Here is a 21,303-nt window from a genome sequence, read left to right on the forward strand (position 1 = left end):
TGCCTGCCGGACAACGTTAACACATTTGAGGGGGAAGGTGTGTGTCTGATATTTAGACAAAGCCAATGAGGATGTCTCTCCTATTTCTTTACTGTTTTCATGTTGATTGCCGATACCTTACCTCAGCAACTCCTTGTAATGAACTGGTGAGGGAGGCCTGGCAAGGAGTGGGATCGCATCTTCCAGCGACAAAACCCACAGCTCCGAGGGTTTAAGCAACTGGCCCGAGATTGTGTGACTGCAACACAGAGGCAGCAGGACTCCACCGCTTCTTCCTAAATAAATTCAATTAGCTTATTTGCACAACAGAGGATGATTCATTAGTTCGTTCGCTAATTGCTCTCTCCTCCACGGTTCCCTTCTGTAGCAGATGTATAAATATCCAGGAGGCCCCTTCTGATGCTCATTGGTTGATCAAAGTCCTGTGTTATTGCTCTTGGCAAGCAGAGTGGTAAAGTGAGAAAGCCTCCAGCCACGGAGTCACTGAGTCCTTCACATCACAGCTCCCCTGCTTACTAATGGACGTGGTATGTGACCTCCCGCGAGCCGGTTGACCTCTGCGTCTCTGTTTCTTATCTTATAATGTAGGAGGAAAGAAAATCTGCCTCGTGGCTGATGTGAGGAATAAATGGGATGATGTTTCCAAGTGCCCGGCACCATGCCTCACATAAAAAAGAAGTACCACAAATGCCAGTTTTTCTCCTGAACTGGTCTGTTTCTGCGTTAGCAGATTTCTAGAAGCATTGCTTCAGGTCAAGGTGGACAACATCATCTCCTGTTTCTAGGAGTAAATCTTCTGTGTTCCATCATCAACAACCCAGCCAGCTATTGAGCTTTTGCAATGTCAGGAGATCTGGAACAGTCCCTATTGATGCACGAAGGGGCCAGCATTAGGCTTGAGAGAGAGGGGACAGACATATCCAGGAACAGATTTCACAGAAATGTCGAGCGAGGTGCCAATGAGCATCAGAGTTGATAGGTACTTCAAGAGGCCCAAGGATGCCAGTAACATGGGTATGTCTGGAGAGACTCATCCAGAAATGAGCCAAGTGGAAACATGTCCAGCCCTGCCTTTCTGAGATCTGTTAAGCTCTAGGTACTGAACGTCTTCTCCCTTTAGATTCAGCTCTGCTCCATCCCTGAGGTAACCAAGACAGAGCAGGCCATATGTATCCGGTTCAGACCACCCCCAGCTTCCTGCCAGTGGGTCTGGAATTTATCTTTTTACCATTAGCCCCTGGGCACCTGGAGCCCCACCAAATCAGAGACTTCTCCCCTAAAATATAAATACATGTTTGTCAAACCCAGCATGACCCCTTAACGCTGTGCCATGATCCTTTGCTAATCACAAAGCGAGAGAAATGTTGAGTCCTCCCACGTAGCACACTGCTTTATTCCTAAGCCCTACGTCAAAGTCCACACCTCATGTTACATTTCATTACACCTGCAATTCTCCTGAGCTCAGGTTTTGTTTACTTATTCTCTTATTTCTGGCCTCACTACTTCTTTCAAATTTGACTTTTGAAACTCTCTGTGGCTTTCCTTCAACCACAGGTTGGTTAAATTCTCTTTCCTGCTCCTCTGACTTAAAATCATCTCTCCTGTCCTACCTGGCCCCAGAACGTCCCATCTCAAGTTAAGCCACGTGAAAGGGTTATCGCCCTAGACTCAGCTAATAGAAGCCAAGGCTAAGTGCCTCACTGGGCCTCCAGTCTTCCTCCTAGGGCTAGAATCCTGCCTTGAATTTGAGGCCGCTTGGCTAGAATTCTGATACATTATCTAACATTTGGCAAATGCCAAATCCAGTGCCCTATAATGCTCTAGCCACCAACCTGGGCCTTAGACAAACCTCCCAGAAAGAATCCAAGGTACTCAGGCATACTTTCTGACTAGAAACTTCTATCGCTGTGGCAACCATTCTGATGTGAGTGATAGCAGTTGGTGGGTGTTCTCTGTTTCCTGTTCTGGCCCCCTTGTGGTTAAGTGGGATCTTGTAACCAGTTCTGATTAATGAGCCGTGGGGAGATGGTGGGTATTATTTCTGGACCAAGTCCTTGATTGTCAGTGTGTGAATCCCCAGAGCTTTTCTGTTTCTGTTACAGAACAACTAGCAATGTTCCAGATGGGGATTCTCCCTCAGCCTGGGTTCCAGAGTGAAAATGACTCAGAGCACCCCACAATGAACACGTAGCTTAAAGTGAGACATCAACTTTTGTTGTGGAAAACAGAATTTTAAGGTTGTTCCATACCTCTGCATCATCGATCTTCACTGTTAATATCCTATACTATTTGAGCTACATTGACCCCTATGAGGCCAACTTCGCCATGATCAGAACAACAGGCTCAGTCTTGTATCAGGAAAGACTTGTAGCTAAATTCATCCCTGTGGTCTGAGCCCTGAACAACCCGTCATGGGTCATTTCCCCATAACCATGCACCGAATGCTCAATCTCACAGGAAATCAGCAGCATTTCTATGCCAGGATTTCCTAATAGTGACTTGCACGATATTTATTTCCTTTATAAGAAATATAGAGGCAAGCTGTCATTAAGTTGACTTGTGGATTCAACCATCCCACCAGAGACAAGCTCTTTTATCCTTCTGTTCCCCCAGCCTTTGACCTCAGGTTTGTCACTCCTGATTGCACTATGCCACAGCCTTTAGAGGCATCCTGTTTTTCAGGTAACAGCATCCAAAGCATAATAAGTTTTCTCTATGCCACCACCTTTTTTTTTTTTTTTTCAATCAAGGAACAGCCCCTTAGTGACTTCTTTGGTCTCCCTGGCCAGATTGCGTATCCCCAGCCCACCGCTAGGGACTGGCAAAGTTGTACTGAGACTGGGCATGCTGCTATTCCAATGAAGTCTGGGAGCACAGGGAAGCCAACATATTTTACAAGAATAATGATAGGTTTTCCTTGGAAAAGAAAGAGCCATGGTCAACTAAGTTTGGAAAACAGTGAGTTAAATAGGCTTTGTTCTTAAAGAATATCTTAGAATAGTCTTTTGATATGCTGTGTACATTGTGACTCTCCAAGAGAGAGGTGATCTGTGAAGCATATCCCAGACTTACTCCATCAAAGGTTTGTACAGAGCATCTCATTGTACTCATGTAGAACCGCCCCAGTAATTTGGACCCTAATTAACCAAGAGGTCATAATGTTTTGACCGGAGTTGTATGAATGTTTTCTTTCATGTGAACTGTGAATAGGTTTACTCAGCAAATTAATGGCTATTAAATGAAATTTGGTTGTCTTACCTAATTATAGAAACAAAATGCTATTCACTCCTTTACTATATCAATTTACTATATTCACTGCTTTATCAAATAATGTCTTACAAATGAATGTTACTAATTATCAATGTCTAAGCTAGCCATTAAAAATAGGTTCAAAGAAGACCTCAATTTGGAAATGCATTGTAAGAAGTCTTTCAATTAAATTATCCTTTCAGTTAAATTAAATCATAGCTCTAGAATAACCATAAATCGAACCACTGGGATAGCAAGTGTCAAATACTAATAATACAATCCTGCATTTCTGTGTGATCTTTTTAAACTTAGTATTTCCATCTATTCTAACTTTTAAGTCTTCCTCTCATCTGTTATATATTCCAGGTATATCTCTTATCTGTTATATTATATATATATGTATATATATATATATATATTCTACATATATTCTCTATATATTCCATTATATATTCTAGCCACACACAGCAGGCTGAAGACATCTCCCTCATCTCTCTTAATGTCCCTTTCCTGCCCACTCTAACCCTAAACTTGTACACAGACCTCACAGATCACCTTAACATAACATTAAGCCTTTGGCTAAAAAGAGTAGAAGGTTCTTCACATGAGACTAAACAAATACGAAAGGCTAATAGACTGCTGGTTCTTTTGTGACCCATGGAGTTTTTAATACTAACTCCATGAGTTGCATTAAAGACATGCTGGTTGAAGTCCAATATTGTATAGAAATTTTAGTATCGTTCTTTTGACAATATGCTTCTAAGATTTTTAGTTTGTTACACTTCCATGATTTTAGAAGACATTTTGGTATACACAAGATAAAAACTTGTTACAATTAAGAAAGATTTGAAGAAACCATGAAGAGTTATGTTAATAGCAAACACATGTTTATTTTTTGTGCAAATGTGCATTTTCCTTTTTGACATCTACATAGTAATTTTTAAAGTATGATTTCAGAAACATATGGCTTAGCTGTTCTACACAGGTGCTCTATAGTGCTGTGGGACATATTGTGCTTATAGATATTCAAGCATATGCTTCAATCCTACTCCTCTTACAACAAACACTTCTTAGACTTCCTGCTATTTATGTCAGGAACATGCATTTGGCCTTGATATCACCTGCTCTTTTTAATACAGGGGCTTACCAGGAAACTTCTGGGAGCTTATAAAATCTGCAGGAAGTAAATACAATGTTGACTTTGTTATAAAGGTGATTGACTTGGTAAGGAAGTAGTTTAAAAAATCCTTTATGACTGTAAATGTAGCATGAGAGAACAATGTGTGCCCTTTTTAAGCCTTTCCCTATTCTTTTACTCTCGCCATAACCCTTTGACATTTGTATAAAAACTTGGTGTTTTAAACTTCACTGTTTCTCAGACTCTATTTTAATCACAGCCTTCATTTTCAAGAATATTACCATCCATGTAACAAGAAGTATAGCTAATAGTAATAGTGGTTAACGTTGGATAAGCGCTATTAAAGACTATTAGGTCATATTAAAATAATACTAGAGCCAACATGAAGGGTTTTCTACTGGCCTAAGATAGGAAAAATTTTGCACCAAAAAAGTAATGACTACAATGTATTAATACACACATATCAAATATATAAACATCCATGAGTGGCCCCTGAATATAGACATGACTTAATTTATACTTACCCACTAGATAACTCCGCAGCATACTGTACATATATTTATACAAATATATTTGGCCAAATCCTTCCACCTTGGGCCTGAGTCTAGGGTGATACCCAACTATAATTAGTGTTTTTAGGGAAATGGAGGTTCATGTTTCTTAACAGAGAAGAATAGGTTGTTTTCTCAAATTTGAAGAGCACCAAGGATCATAAGAATGTTATCTGTATTAGGGTTCTTCAGAGAAGCAGAGCCAATAGTACATATAAATGTAGATAAAGACACACACACACACACACACACACACACACATAGATGTATATGTGTATTTAAAGCAATGTACTGTAAGGAATTGGCTAGAAGTTCCACAATCTGTTTTCTGCAAGCTGGAAACTCAGGAAATCTGGTGGCATACTCTCGCCTGAGGACCAGGAGAGCTGATGGTGTTAAGTCCCAGTAGAAGGGCAAGAAAAACCAATGTCCCAGCTCACTCAGTTCAGCAGAGATCAGATTCTCCCTCTGCCCTTTTGTTCTGTTCAGGCCCTCAAAAGATTGGATAATACCCACCCACTTTTAGGAGGGCAATCTGCTTTCCTCAGTCTGCAGGTCTAATCTCATCCAAAACACCCTCATAGACACAGCAGGAAATAATGTTTAATCAAATATCTGGGCATCCCATGGTCCTATTAAACTGACAAATAATATCAACTCTCACATCATCCAAATTCAGATCCATGGTTCCTCTGACCCTCACTCTGACCCTCACTCCCAGCTGCACATTAGAATTACCTGCTGAGCTTGGACCTTATGTCAATAGACTTTGAACTGAATTTCTCTGGGATGTTGCCCATTTTTATGTTTGAAAATGCCAGAGTAGGGGCGCCTGGGTGGCTCAGTGGGTTGAAGCCTCTGCCTTCAGCTCAGGCCATGACCCCAAGGTCCTGGGATCAAGCCCCACATCGGGCTCTCTGATGGCGAGGAGCCTGCCTCCCTTCCTCTCTCTCTGCCTGCTTGTGATCTCTGTCTGTCAAATGAATAAATAAAATCTTTCATGATAAAAAAAAGAAAAGAAAATGCCAAAGTAATTCTAAAGTGCACCTGGCATTAAGAACCATTTCAGTTGGGGCACTTGGGTGGCTCAGTGGGCTGGGCCTCTGCCTTCAGCTCGGGTCATGATCTCAGGGGCCTGGGGTCGAGTCCCGCATTGGACTCTCTGCTCAGCGGGGGAGCCTGCTTCCTCTCTCTCTCTCTCTGCCTGCCTCTCTGCCTACTTGTGATCTCTATCAAATAAATAAATAAATAGAAAGAACCATTTCAATATAACTATGGCTCCAACCTCGTGCTGTCTCTGGGAGGGGGCTCTATGGAACAGGAGTGAGAAAGAATATCCTCCAGGAAATATACTTTAAAACACCATCACCAACAATAACAAGCCACTAAATGCCAGAAATACCAGATCAGACAATGTTATTTATTTAATCCTCTAAAAAAGAAAGAAAGAAAGAAAAGAAAACACTGTAAGGGACATACTATTATCTGTATTTTTACAGATAAATAAACTGACACACAAAGAAGTTAAATAAATGATCGATGGTCACAAAGCCAGTAGATAGTGAAGCCAAGACTTAGACCAGGTCTGCATGAATGCAAAACCCATTCTTCACAATATCCCATTTCAGATACATTTTGTTTCTCACTCTTAGCTAATAATGGTCTGCTGTCTAGGCTGAGCAAATCACAGCTGAGTATCAGCTTGTAGTGATCAAGATTTTCATTATTCTTCATCAAATAGCCATCTCTGAGGAAGTGAATAATGCCAGATCGAATTTTACACGTGATAGAAAGAAGGCATATATGATTTGTGACTTGTTTGAGAGTACAGCATAAGGCTACTGGTTATACTGAATTATTGAATAATAGTGTTTTAAATACATGGTACCCACTGGTATTAAAGTATATATTTTAAGTGCAGTGGTCAATATGTGATAGATATTACTACTTCGGCTATTTTTTTTTAAGATTTTTTATTTTTCCAAGAGAGAAAAAAAGTGGGAAAGAGCACGAGCAGGGGGAGGGGCAGAGGGAGAAGCAGATTTCCTGCTGAGCAGGGACTCTAATACTGGACTCTGTGCCAGGACTCTGGGATTGTGACCTGAACCAAAGGCTAAGGCTTAACCGACTGAGCCACCCAGGCACCCAAACTACTACTTTCAGTAGACAATCTAGAATTTCTAAACAGAAATTTCTTAGGGAACACAATATGGTAGAAAGGAAAACCTAACAGCTTGTCCTAAACTGTTTTTGCAGATCCCTTTCCATAGAATGAGAAAATGTCAAGTGTCCAGATCAAAGAACTAAGGAGGAAAGCTGGTGGAAGTTGTTGAGAAGCTAAAGCCTCCTGACCCTAAAAGAACACAAAACACAAACAAAAAAAACCCAAAAACCTACTATTGCTGCTGTCCCTCAGATGAATGTGAATGTTTATATAACCAGCAGTATGGGGTTAAAAGGGATGAATTAGGTACACTGTAAGCTATAGTGTGTCTTTTAATTAAATATTTTTTACTTTTACTATCCTTTAAAAGAAATCTCTTGGATTTCCCATGCATCTTTACCTCTTCCACCTTAGAGTCTAGGCTCTAACCATAGCAAACAGCTCCTGAGCCAATTTTTTGTTTCTATCCCTCTTTCCTTTACTGAAGCCTGACTATGGCTGTCAGTCTCATCATCAGCTCTTGTCCTGTCTTTCATTTGGTTTCCTATTTTCAGGGGTAAAATAAAGTAAAAGGGAGACTATGGTGAGGTCTTCAGTGGAGTTGTAGCAGTAGAATCCTTCATCAAAGTGGTGGATATATGAGAAGCTGGAAGACAAATGCCAGGATGATGTCCTGGAGGAGATACCAAGGTCAAGGGTAGGATAGCTGGCCAAGCCAAATTCTTATTCCCAAGGGGAATAAGACGGAAGAGATGGAGGCCAAGTGAGGGGGACAGAGAGGGAGGACTCAAGCAAAGCGTGGTCTAAATGAATACCAGAGACAAAATGCTGTTGATAGAAGCATCTTCTTGTAGGAAGACCCAGCCAGAATTTACAGGGGCTAGAATGGTGTAGATACCCTGCTCTGGCTCCAGTACTCTGGCATACTTCAGAGCAGGCTGGGCTCTTCAGATGACATAACCCCGACCGACCTGCCACTGGATCTGTTGTTGTGTCTAGGATTCTGAAACTTCCGCCTCCCATCAGATTTGTTAGTTCTGTGTGGGACCGCCCAGAAGACAGTGGTGTATGAGGAAACGTAAACAGGTTTTCACTGGCACCTGCTTCTAAACTTGACAATGCCCCAAAGCCCAGGCAAGTTCACAGCACAATGACTGTGTAATATATGCTTAGGAATACTACCAGCGTCTGCCTGTGGTAGTACTGGAAAACCCTCCTCAGAGTTCCGGTCAGTCTGGAAAACAGGGAGCCCCATCATGCCTTTTGTTTCTGTAGTCTAACCAGGAACTAGAAGCTACCTGAGCTTTCATCAGAGGGATTTCAAAACCAGGGATAGGTGACACAGGCGATAGACAAGCTGAGAGTCAAAGAGAAGACAGGCAGCCCAGAGGATAACTACGGAAGGAAGCCGCCAAGACCCTGGACTGGAAGGACAGAGGAAAAGGTGGTGTTACTGGCCTCTGGCCAGAAGCTGAGACCATGGCAGGTCTGTTGATGGAAGAGGTATAGCTGCTGCTGGAATTACTGTCCAAGACAGAGAAAGGAGATAAAACTCGGGCTTCTCACTTTCTCCTACCGTCCAGTCTCCCACTCGTGGCTCCTATTGGCCACATTCATGTGAAACCAGCTAAGTAGGAGGCTGAGAAATACAATGTGCAAGAATCGGACCCCTGCAAACACAAGGCAAACCGGGGAAGCATGGAGAACCCACCTGAGGGCATTGTGCCCCAGAGAGGCTAATTGCTCTTTTTGGTCGACTTTCATTACCAATCAAAACACAGGCCCACAGATGTACTTCCATATCAGTATTGCTCCTGGCTTAGCCATCCCCCAGTTTATCCTCTTACTTCTGCCATCCTGATGCCAACCCATTACTGTGTACCTCATGAAGCCCCCAATCCATTCATCCTACTCTGTCCTCTGAACCTCTTCTCCAGATTCTTTCTGATGTTGATGGAATTGTGACTTGCTCTTAGCCGAAACAAAAAAGAAAAAAGCCTTGTGCCATTCATTCTTTCACTCAGTGTTGATAGATTAAATGGGAATTGGTTCAATGATAACTTGCACTGTTATACATGTTTTACACATATTGAGGCCTCCAGTTCTCACAACCACCTTATATTCCTTTTTCAGATGAGTAAGCTGAGGTATTTCAATGGAATGCTTACAGGACTTGCTGATTGCAGGGTCCACAAGTGGCTGAGCCAGGAATCAAACACACAGCCTACTCTAGAACCCAAAGGGATATCCAGCATGCACCCCTGTGCATGGGCATACAGCAGTGATCACTAGAGGATGACTCCTGCTAGTGGAGTTACAGTTTCGTTGGAGAAGATTTTTTTTTTTTTAAGATTTCATTTATTTATTTGACAGAGATCACAAGTAGGCAGAGAGGCAGGCAGAGAGAGAGGAGAAAGCAGGCTCCCCGCCGAGCAGAGAGCCAGATGCCGGGTCCAATCCCAGGACCTCCGGATCAGGACCTGAGCCGAAGACAGAGGCTTTAATCCACTGAGCCACCCAGGCACCCCAGGAGAAGATATTTTTAACTCTATTTAAATTCAATTAGTCAACATATAGTACATCCTTAGTTTTAAATTTTTAACTTTTCATTTTGCCATCAGTTTAGAGAAGAGTTTAAACAACACAGAAAGTTCCCCTTGTATCTCATGTTGACATCTTACACAACCATAACATATTTATCATTACTAACATTCCACAATGGTGCAATACTATTAACTATGTTGCAATAGACAATATCATGATCACATCTCCTGAGTCTTCTGCAGCCTATGACAGTTTCTCAGACTTCCTTTGTTTTATATGACCTGATACCTTTGAAAATTATTGGTCAGGTATTTTGTAGGAAGTCCCTTAGTGTGGGTTTGTCTGATACTTTTTCATAAGAGATGGTAGTTATGGATTTTTTTGAATGGATAATATAAGAGTGAAGAGCCTTTTTCATCACCCCATGTCCAGGATGCATGCCAAAAACATGATTTATCACTGGTGATGTTAACCTTAAGCATTTAGTTGAGGTATTTTAAGTCAGACTGTAAAGGCTTTTTAAAAAATGTTTTATTATTTTATTTTATATTATTTTGTTTTATTATTTTATGTTTATATTCTATTAGTTTTTTAATTTTTTTTAATGTTTTTCTATTCTATTAGTTAGAAGTGAGTGACTAAGCCTGACCCACATTCAAGGGAGAGGAATGCAGTTCTACCTCCTGGAGGGAGGGAGCGACTGCATTTATTATCTGTAATTCATCTGTAAGAAACATCAATCCCTCCTCCTCAATCATTTATATCAGTGTGGATTCATGGATGTTTATTTTATTCTTTAGGTTATAATCCAGTGCTATCATTATTTATTTTCTGGAAACAACTCTTCCAGCTTTGGTCTGTGTGAGCTCTTGCAGGTTGACTACTGTCTTTTTCACGTATCACTATTTTTAAAGCACTTCCTTGCTTCCTGTCACTCCAAGATGTTCCAGACTCACCTTGAATTTACTCTGCCCTAGTACTGGAGTCAACTATTTCTCCAAGAAGGCCTGGATCCTTTTATTGAAGAAAGGTATTAGAAACCCAAGTTCTCAGGCTAGATGTACTTCTAGACTCTCTGAAGAAAGAGCTAGAAAATATATGTGTTGATGTATACTAACCCATGGATAAACTTCAAGTAGATAAGGGTACAAATAGGTTGTTATTAATGGCAGAAATGAAGAAAAATGCCAGATACCACGTAAAAGAATTAAAGGTATGATTAAGATAAAGGGAGTGAGGTGGAAATCAGTGTGGTCTTCTCTACAGAAGGGATACTTAAACCAAAATCTATTAAATGAATAGAAATTAGTCAGGTGGAAGGGCATGGAGAAGGCACTTCAGATAGAAGGAGCAGTACCTGCAGAAGCATTGGGTAGGAAGAGCTCAATGCCTTTGAAGAACTGGTAGAGGTCCATCATGATATGAGAAGAGTAATCCTGGGAAGATGTGACTGCAAATGCTAGTTCATGCAGGACCTTGAAGACCGTGGTAAGAATTTGAAATTTTTTCATAAGGGTAATGGGTTGCCATCAAAGGGTTTTAGATAGGAAAGGAGATGCATCCTGCTTAACCGAGAAATGTAGAACTAGGTGAAGTAGAAACCTCACCAACTTCCTCATCTCTCCACCCACCTCCCATAAGCTTTTCTCTGCTGGCAATCAGTTTTGCACCAGGCCACACCATAGTCTACCTTTCTAGGTTTTGGATTTCATCAGGCCTTATCTATAACATACACTTATATGAGGGACAATGGTTCTCAATCTTACTCAGTTGCTAAAAACTCATGACTGTTTTTTTTTTTTAATAAGATTTTATTTATTTCTTTGGGAGAGAGAGAGCACAAGCAGGGGAAGTGGCAGAGGGAGAGGGAGCAGCAGACTCCCCACTGAGCAGGCAGCCTGATGTGGGACTCAATCCCAGGACCCCAAAATCATGACTGAGCTGAAGGCTTAACCAACTGAGCCACCCAGGTGCTCCATGACTATGTTTTCTACATAGTTACATTTTCCTAACCTATGAATTCATGATAAAATATATCCCCTCTCCTTCTTCCTCACTGATTAGTTACCTTAAGTGAATGCTGGGATTGTTGTTATTTTTTATTATTATAAATAACTGTACTTTCATTGTAAGCAAATTGAGGCTGTCTTTTGAAATTAGGACAATTAACACTTTGTAAAAATTAACAACGATATAAAGAGGCCCATCCTATTACTTGGAGCAATAATTTTCTCTTTAGCATCCACCACCTGCCTTATCCTGAGGATTCCAGTTATATGGAACTCCTGAGGTGGTTCTGCTTTTCTGAACAGCTCTAATTACTTCAAAGTTATTAGATGTTTATTGATTGTTGTGCCAAATGAATAAACAATGGTCTGTTGTTGTTAAATAATGAGGCACTAGTTGTTTAAGGAGTTTATAGTGTCTAACGTAAAATATAAAGGTTTAAGACACATTAAGAAAATAATTTGCTTGTTAAAAAGCAAAATTTAAAATTGCACGTGTCAAATATAACTATAAAAATGAAGATAGAAGATTCTACATCACTCTAGAGTAGTGCTGTTAGAATGCAATAGAGACAAATAATTATCCCCAGGGGAACACTATTACAGCCATTGCTTAATTATGGTTTATTTTTCTTTCCCTTTTGTGATAATTATTCACTCCTTCGGTCTAAGAGATGCTGACAGTTCACTAACAGCATGGCTGTTTTTGTTCCACACACCCTGCGGTTTCCTCTAATTTTAGTCCTAAGACAATGTATTAAATTGCTTTCAGGTCCTAAATTTGTTTTAATGGTGCCTGTGTCTGTTTAGATTAATGAGTATCTAATTTAAAAAAATACACCAATTCTATTTTGATATTTAAAAAATCCATTGAGTGCCATTTAACATGCTAAGGAATTCTCAGTCCTTCCCCCATGCATAAATTTAAGTTTGAAAGTCAAGCCAGGAGAGTGCTGGGGCTTGGAGTCTCAAGACTTGACTTTGAATGGCAACTCCACACATACTAATTGCTATTGAACTTGGACAATCAATCTCTGGAGGTAGCTTTTTTTTTTTTTTTTAAGATAGAGTTGGTTAAAAAAAAAAAAAAAAAAAAAAGAGTCGGTATTCATTCCTGTACCTTCTTCACTGGGTTGTTATGTGGTGCAAATGGAATAATGGCTGGAAAACTGTTTGCTTTGTACACTGTAAAGTTCTTGTCAAGTATCAATCATAGTAAATATGTATGCATTGATCTCAAAAACATTGAACACAAGCTATGTGCCAGACCCAATGCTCATGTCAAAAATGTGCAGATGTTTGAAAAGAAGGCTGTGGTTATAATGATGATGACAATGGCAACAACCAAAGTTGCATAGAGTTAAAAATATATGTAATAGTTCTTATATCTATGTAACAACTTCAGAATATTATTTTTTATTTTATTTAAATTCAATTAAATAACATATAGGACACTATGAGTTTCAGAGGTAGAGTTCAGGGATTCATCAGTCGTATATAACACCCAGTGCTCATTGCATCACATGCCCCTACTTAACGCCCATTACCCAGTTACCGCATCTCCCTAAACCCCTTCCCCCCAGGAGCCCTCAGTTTGTTTCCTAGAGTTAAGAGTCTCTTATGGTTTGTCTCCCTCTCTGATTTCTTCTTTTTTTATTTTTCCCTCCCTTCCCCTATGATCCTCTGTATTGTTTCTTAAATTCCATATATGAGTGAAATCATAGGATAATTATCTTTCTCTGATTGACTTATTTCACTTAGCATAATACCCTCTAGTTCTGTCCACAACATTGCAAATGGAAGATTTCAAAAAATTTTTTGATGGCTGAGTACTATTCCAGTGCAAATATATGTTACATCTTCTTTATCCACTCATCGGTTGATGGTCGTCTGCACTCTTTCCATACTCCTTGGCTTTTTTCAACCTTGCTGCTATAAACATTGGGGTGCAAGTGCCCCTTTGGATCACTACATTTGTATCTTCTAGGTAAATACTTAGTAGTGCAATTGCTGGGTCACCAAGTAGCTCTATGTTGAATTTTTTGAGGAGACTTCATACTGTTTTCTGGAGTGGCTACATCAGCTTGCGTTCCCACCAGCAGTGTAAGAGGGTTCCCCTTTTTCCACATTCTCACCAACAACATTTGTTGAAAAAACTCTTTTTTCCATTGAATATTTTTTCCTGCTTGGTCGGAGATTAGTTGACCATAGAGTTGAGGGTCCATTTCTGGGTCCTCTATTCTGTTCCATTGATTTATGTGTATGTTTTTAGGTCAGTACCATACTGTCTACATGATTATAGCTTTGTAACACAGCTTGAAGTCTGGAATTGTGATGCCTCCAGCTTTTTTTCCCTCCCAATATTCCTTTGTTTATTCAGGGTCTTTCTGGTTCCATACGAATTTTAGGTTTGTTTGTTCCAGTTCTGTGCAAAATGTGTAGAGTGCTTTGGGTAACATAGGCATTTTAACAATATTTGTTCTTCTAATCCATGAGCATGAATGTTTTTCCATTTCTTTGTGTCTTCCCCAGTTTTCTTCATGAGTGTTCTCTAGTTTTCAGGGTACAGATCCTTTACCACTTTGGTTAGGTTTATTCCTAGGTATCTTACAGTTTTTGGTGTAATTTTATTTTATTTTATTTTTTTATATAAAACTCTTTTTTTACTTTTACTTTTTTATTTTTTATAAACATATATTTTTATCCCCAGGGGTACAGGTCTGTGAATCACCAGGTTTACACACTTCACAGCACTCAAGTTTTTGGTGTAATTTTAAATGGGATCTATTCCTTAATTTCTCAGGAATCAAGAAAGGTCAAAAAACAGAGAGCTTTTCACCCTTTGAGGATGATGTTTACTGTGGATTTTTCATAAATGGCTTTTCTGATATTAAGATATGGTCCTTCTATCCCTACATGGCAAAGAATTTTTATCAAGAAGGGATGCTATATTTTGTCAAATATTTTTTCTGCATCTAGTGGGAGGATTATATGGTTCTTGTCCTTTCTTCTATTAGTGTGATGTATATCATATTGATTTGGTGATGTTGAACCACCCTTGCAGCTCAGGAATAAATCCCACTTGGTTGTGGTGAATAAATCTTTTAATGTACTATTGGATCCTATTACCTAGTATCTTGGTGAAAATTTTTGCATCCATGTTTATCAGGGATATTGGTCTATAATTCTCCCTTTTAGTGTGGTCTTTGGTTTGGGGATCAAGGTAGTGCTGGCTTTATAGAATGAGTTTGGGAGTTTTAGTCATTTAAAGAAATAATTTTATTCTAAATTTGTCATGGATATTACATACTGAATGTCAACCATGTAGCTGAAACTCTGGACTTGTAAACAGGTTATAATTTATGATGCTATTATTTCTAGTAAAAAAATGAGAAACTGGTTAATTTTACACTTAACTGGTGAATTATGTTAGGTGTTATGTTGAGCTCCAGTAATTTCTCTGATCAGCTTTTCCATTTCAGACTGACAATGTGCCCAGGCAGAGTTTCAGTACAAATTGTCATGGGGAAAGACTTTTGAGACCTTCTGAAGAATCATCTATTTTTCAGAATTTTGAGAGTCAGAAGCAACAGCAAGAGAAATGTGAGCTGTTGCATCAGGACAGCAGGAACTGTAATTATTATAGGGGCTTCAAGAGACATCAAGATTATATGCTGAGTGTACACAGTAAACAAACACTGATGGCATATTTGCTATGCACAAAGCACTGGGCTGCTGACAGGGAATATACTAGTGAACAGAGCCTGATACATCTTCGTGGAGCTTAGAAAAGTTACAAAGACTTAAGGAAAGTTAGGAAGGCTCTTGTAGACAAAATGGCACTTGGGATGGCCTGAGGGTAGGAAGAAGTATATTGCCTGTAAGTTACTTCTGGGACATAGATGACATATTCTGGTTGTTCTGTATATCTGTGTATCCCTCATAATCTCTGGTGTTGTGTTGTACACAGAGACACACAATGGATATTTTGGAATCAATAATAAATGAAAACTACCAATGACTATGACACCATTGGATCTGTGGGCCCTCCCAGAGTTTGTCTAGTTCTGAAGGCTAGAACATGAATATCTTCCACACTAAAGTGTGCATCATGATACCTACTACATAGAACAATATAGAAATACATTGAGATAATATATGAAAAATCTTTAATATGCAAAAACGTCATCAACATGCTCATTGTTCATCTTAGAAACAAAGAGAGGAATGGAAAAGGCATGGAAAAGGACATCAAGGAAGATTATCATTAGTAGAGGTCAAAATCCTGAACATTTTGTTAATTTAGTCTCAAACACATAAAATATTAGTCTGTAATTCTCTGTATCTAAAGCAGAAATAGCCACATCCGTGTTAATATTGAAGTCTCATCAACCTGACTTGGGGGAGAAAGAGAAAATGCTCAGGCTACCAGCTGGAGTAAAGGAATAGTCATTTCTCATGGTCGAAGCTTGCAAGTCACTGTACCTGAGTTTCACACAACAGCTGGAGTTGAACAATTTGGTTAAGAACATAACTCATGATGCCAAATCAGTGAATTTGGATAGATTTCCCTGCAGAATCAAACTCTTCTTTTGATTATATGTTTATATACACAGAGAGAGTATGCATGTGTTTAAAAGAAATTTGTTAAAGTTTTGTTTTGAGGTTATGAGATATTACATATGAAAACACATAATCTACAAATACTTATAGAACTCTAAGAAAGTATTACTATCAGTAATATTTTTACTGTTATATTGTTCCATGCCATTATAATCTTATGGGCAAGAGTTTTTAATAATAGCCCCTTGGGAGCTTTCACTAAATGGTCTTGAGTGGAATCCAAGTCTTGGATTGCTAAAATGAATTCTACTCTCTCCTGAATGGTATAGTGCTGCTTCAGGATGCTAGTTAATGGAATTGTGACCCTTCAACTTTAGCGGAGCTAACTCTATTAATAAGGCCAAATAAGCCCTTATCGAGGATGAGAAAAACAAATAGCAGAGCACTTTTTCAAAAAATAACCATTGAGACATGCTTGGAATAATGCCACAAATTTGAGTCTGGAGAAGAAAAATCAATTACTTAAAGAAGCAGTGCATTCACGTATTGTTCATCCTGACTTTTACTAATGTATTTGAAGTATGAGAAACAGACTAGACTGATGCTCATCACATACAATGAGCCTGAGTGAAAAGCTCTCAGGGTGCCTGCCATTAAACATGGAAGCCACTCTCTCCATTGGGCATTTCCATATTAAATATCTTGTGGTATTATCAGTTAATTTACTGGTCATGTTACATTGTAAGTAGGTTTTAGTTCCCCTGCCAATTCTAATTGATTGGCAATGGCTGGTGGGGGCACTTTGCAGAATACAACTGTGGTGGTAAAATCAAACTCTAAAGCAAAGATCATGGGTGTGTATATTTGAGGGAGGAGGGGATGGGCTGGCAGTCCCTATGCAGTGAGTCATGACTGGATTGAGAAAAGGACTGATTAAGCACAGGCCCACAGTTACACACTCATTTATTCATTTTCCTATCCTTTACTTCTTAAAAAAAATGGAAGAAAATATTTAATGTGAAAATATGAAATTTAAAAAAAGGAAAATTAGATCAAATAATGGGATAAGGCCACTGGAAAATGCAATCCATAAAATCCTACACCCTTAGCAAAGGGGGACTTAAAACTTGACTCTGAACTTCCTCGTAGCTAAATTAAAAATGGGAGACAAATCATTTACAAGACCCACATTGTCAAAGATGTAAGGAAAGCCCTGTAAGGAAAGCATAAAAGAAATGTGTTGGTAAAAAAGAACAGAAGTGGAACTGGAAAGCATGAATTTAAATCCTATCTATATTTAGTAGCCATGCGACTTTCAGCAAATTACTTAAACTTGACCTCAATGTCTTCATTTGTAAAATTTGGATAATACTACTTTGAAACATGTTGTTTCAAAGTTAAATTCTAAAGTGAATGCACTTTATTCTTCTTCTGATCACCTAAATCCATTCCCCTCTCTTCTCTGCCCTGCTCCATGCCATGGGAAGCTGACCCTGCAAACTACGTCCCCCAGGACCCCTTTGCCCTGTGGCTTCCAGTTTGGCTCAGCCAATAAGAAGTAACCTCTCCCTAGCATCAATGCTGAGAGTAATGGTAACCCCACCCTCTGTAACTACAGCTACTGATGGCAGAAGCCTTCCATAGTGCCACCTCTCACCAAGCTCCCAAAATACTCTGCCTAAGAGTGGTAACAGCTTCTAGATGCCTGGTGCCTCTGATCACTTTTCTGTTTCCTCAACTGCATTCATACTCTTGTATTGAGTCCCTTCATTAAGTTCTCATCAGAGTCCATTGTGAGCATCCATTCTGTTCGTGGCCAGGGCCCTGACTGATACAATGAATATTTATAGCAAGATGGAAGAGGGAGGGAATAGAGTCCTAGTTTTGAGTCCCTAATCCAGGCCAAGCACAGACACTGTTTATGATAGATATTCAATAAATGCTGATAAATCTGAACAAAGGGGAATGAGACAGGATAAAAGAAATCATGGTATCTCAAGAACTTGAGATACAGGACTCAGATCCTTTCCACCTGATGGCCCCCTTCTCCCAACATGGAATGTGAACAGAAGAAAGGAAATCAGAGTTGATATACTCTGGACAACAACAGCATGCTAGAATTTTGAAGATGGAAAATGTCCTCAGTTTTAATACAGTTTAAATACAAATGAGGTGACAAAGAGCAAGTCATAGTTCTTTGTGCCATTTTATATACTTGGGTGTATGGTAGAGGTGAGTGGGCAAAATATGACTAATGGAATGACTAGTATTCTCATGTACCTAACCCACTTTTTGGAATGATTTACAATGTTCAAATAATGTACCATCAGAAAATATTTTGCCTCTTTTTCATGTACAAAAAAAGGGGGTCAACTTTCAGAATGACTTAAAACAATAGCAGAAGTAACTAGTGCCCACAAAGTGTATTGTTCCCAGGATCTAGCAGGCACAACAAAACATTTATGGGGATCTAGCAAATTCTGCTGCTATTCCCAGAAATCACCAAAGTCAGCTCATTCCAAGTGTTTCTCTTAATAAACCATCCTGTGACTGTAGTCAGGAGAGGTCCTCTTCCTCAGAGCCTCTCTGTTGATACATATTTTTTCATATTTTGATTTTTTTTTTACAAGAGAGCAGAGATGTCTTAGATCCTTTGTTTATAAATTATCTTCATAACCAGACAGACAGATCTTGTATAAAATAACCATAGTGTAGAGGAGGATTCAGGAAGAAAAAGACTCATAAAGTAAAACACTTTGCTTTTCTTTTTGCCGTTTTCATCCTGTTTTGATTTTCAACATGTGTAAATCATCCTGTTGCTATAAAACTTATTAAATGAAGTAAAAGAGCAAAACCCAAAAATATAATAAGGAAGCAAAGTTTTAATCCTTTACAATTTTTTGGCATGATCAGCTTGATTCTATTTGATATACATTTAAGGGTTTTGTATTTCAGAGGGAAATTTTCTTAAAACTCTTCATGTGTCCCAGATGTGACCTAGTTTCATTCTGGGAAGTAGATGCTGAGTGTTGCACAGGCAAGTCAAACAGACATGGCTATTTTAGGAGCCATTAATGCAGTATACTTATAGGAACCAAATATGAAATTCCAGCTGGCCAATGAAAACCTTTGTTGAGCATGTACTATGTGCTGAGCACAGAAATGTAAAAACAAAGGACAAGTCCTGATTTTAAGGAGCTCACAGACTAGTAAGAGAGACAAGAAGCACGTCACCATGAAAGAAAGGAAATTCAAAAGTTAAGACCAAAGCATGATGTGTTCAGATATCAGGAGGTGAAGATAGAGAAGCATTACGGACAATGTAGTCACTTTTTTCTGTTTTAGAAGAGTTAAGAGGGATGCTTCCTAGAGAAGGTGGAATTAGAGCAAATTCTGAAGTTTTAATTCCAGTTTGCAAATTCTCTTCAATGAAGTCATGACCTATTTATGGACAAATGTCCACTTGGATCAGTGAGATACAGTTGGGAAATGACTAGCACTAGGCTGGGCATAAAATAAGAATTATGAAATATATCCTCTTTCCTTCTGTATTTTTTAATTGAGGTAAAATTCACATCACAGAAATTCACCCTTTTAATCATTTTAAAGTGTACAATTCAGTGGTGCTTAGTACATTCGCAATGTTTTGCAGTTATTACAACTTGAAAATTCCAGAATACCTTCCTCATTCCACAAAGACTCTGCCCTTTGGACAGTCACTGGCCATTCCCCCATCCCTGCAGCACCTTGCAACTTCTCATCTGCTTTCTGTGTCTGTGCCATTTCCTGTAAATACAGTCCTATAGTATGCAGCCTTTTGTGTCTGTCTGCTTTCACAGAGCTTAATGTTTTCAAGGTTCATCTGTGTTGTAGCGTGAGTCAGTACTTCCATTCCTCTTTATGGCTTTTTCATAGCCCATTGGATGTGAATACCACAATTTATGTGGACACTGGGTTGTTTGCACATTTTGGCTATTGTGAATAGTGCTGCTATAAGCATTTGCATAAAAGTTTTTACTTAAAAATATGTATATATGATATATTCAGGTCATATGTGGCTAGAGATAGTTTGGCCACTTCCTTTCCAATCTGGATGTGTTTTATTTTTATTTTTAATTTAATTTAATTTTTTATTTTGTTTTTCTGGTCTTGTTGCTCTGACTAGAACTCCCAGTACAATGTTGAACAGAAGTGGCAGAAGTAGACATCCTTGTCTTGTTTCTGATCTTAGGGTAGGCTTTCATTCTTTCACACTGAGTGGGATTTTCATAGATGGCCTTTATCATGTGGAGGAAGTTGCCCTGTTTTCCTACTATTCTGAGTATTTTTGTCATGAGAGATGGTTGAATTTTATCCAGTAACTTTTTGGCATCAGTTGTGATGATGGTGTGGGTTTTTTTTTCTTCCTTCTATTAATTTGGTATAATATATTGGCATCAATTGTGATGATGGTGTGGTTTTTTTTCTTCCTTCTATTAATATGGTATAATATATTGATTGTTTTTCATATGCTGGACCACCCTTGCATTCCTGGGATAAATCCTACTTGGTCATGGGATCTAATCATTTTAATATGCTGTTGGCTTGGTTTGGTAGCATTTTGTTGGGATTTTGCACCTAAATTCACAAGGGATATTTTTCCTATCATTTTCTTTTCTTGTTATATCTTTGTCTTGTTTTGATATCAGGGTAATGCTGGCTTCATAGAATAATGTGTTCCCTCCTCTTCTGTTTTTTTGGAAGAGTGTGAGGAGGATTGGTGTTATTTCTTAAAACATTTGGTAGACTCTCCCAGTGAAGCCATCCAGTTCTGAGCTTTCCTTTGTTGGAGGCTTTTGATTTTTGATTCAATCTCCTTACTTGTTTTAGATTTTCTATTTCATTTTGAATCAGTTTTGATAGCTGGTCTGTGTGTGTGTGTGTGTGTGTGTGTGTGTGTGTAGTGTGTTTTGAGAAATTTGTTTATTTCATCTAGGTTATCTAATTTGTTGATATACAAATGTGAGTCGACTGGTGAGCTGACCAAAAAGAGATAGTATATGTATACAACAGGGTATTACTCAAGAATGAAATCTTACCATTTCCAAC

General features: G+C 39.0%; 1 protein-coding gene and 1 long non-coding RNA gene across 4 annotated transcripts in view; one reads left to right on the forward strand and one right to left on the reverse strand.

Moving 5' to 3' along the window:
- The window catches only part of FGGY (FGGY carbohydrate kinase domain containing), a 697,591-nt gene extending 692,974 nt beyond the window's left edge, over window positions 1-4,617 (forward strand). The window contains exon 17 of the transcript XR_006601768.1: window positions 368-4,617. The gene's annotated coding sequence lies outside the window, so the exon portion shown is untranslated. The remainder of the gene's footprint in view (window positions 1-367) is intronic.
- LOC101684020 overlaps window positions 1-21,303 on the reverse strand; it is a 40,016-nt gene that overhangs the window by 1,958 nt on the left and 16,755 nt on the right. For 2 of the 3 annotated variants that reach the window (XR_006601769.1, XR_001179217.2), the window contains exon 3: window positions 122-275. This is a non-coding gene — a long non-coding RNA (uncharacterized LOC101684020). Of the gene's footprint in view, window positions 1-121; window positions 276-1,832; window positions 1,876-21,303 lie in introns of those variants that run through there. The other variant, XR_001179215.2, reaches the window with a different exon arrangement.

This window comes from Mustela putorius, unplaced genomic scaffold (assembly GCF_011764305.1).
Source record: "Mustela putorius furo isolate JIRA1106 unplaced genomic scaffold, ASM1176430v1.1 tig00003853_pilon_pilon_pilon, whole genome shotgun sequence".
Classification (NCBI taxonomy): Eukaryota; Metazoa; Chordata; class Mammalia; order Carnivora; family Mustelidae; genus Mustela; species Mustela putorius.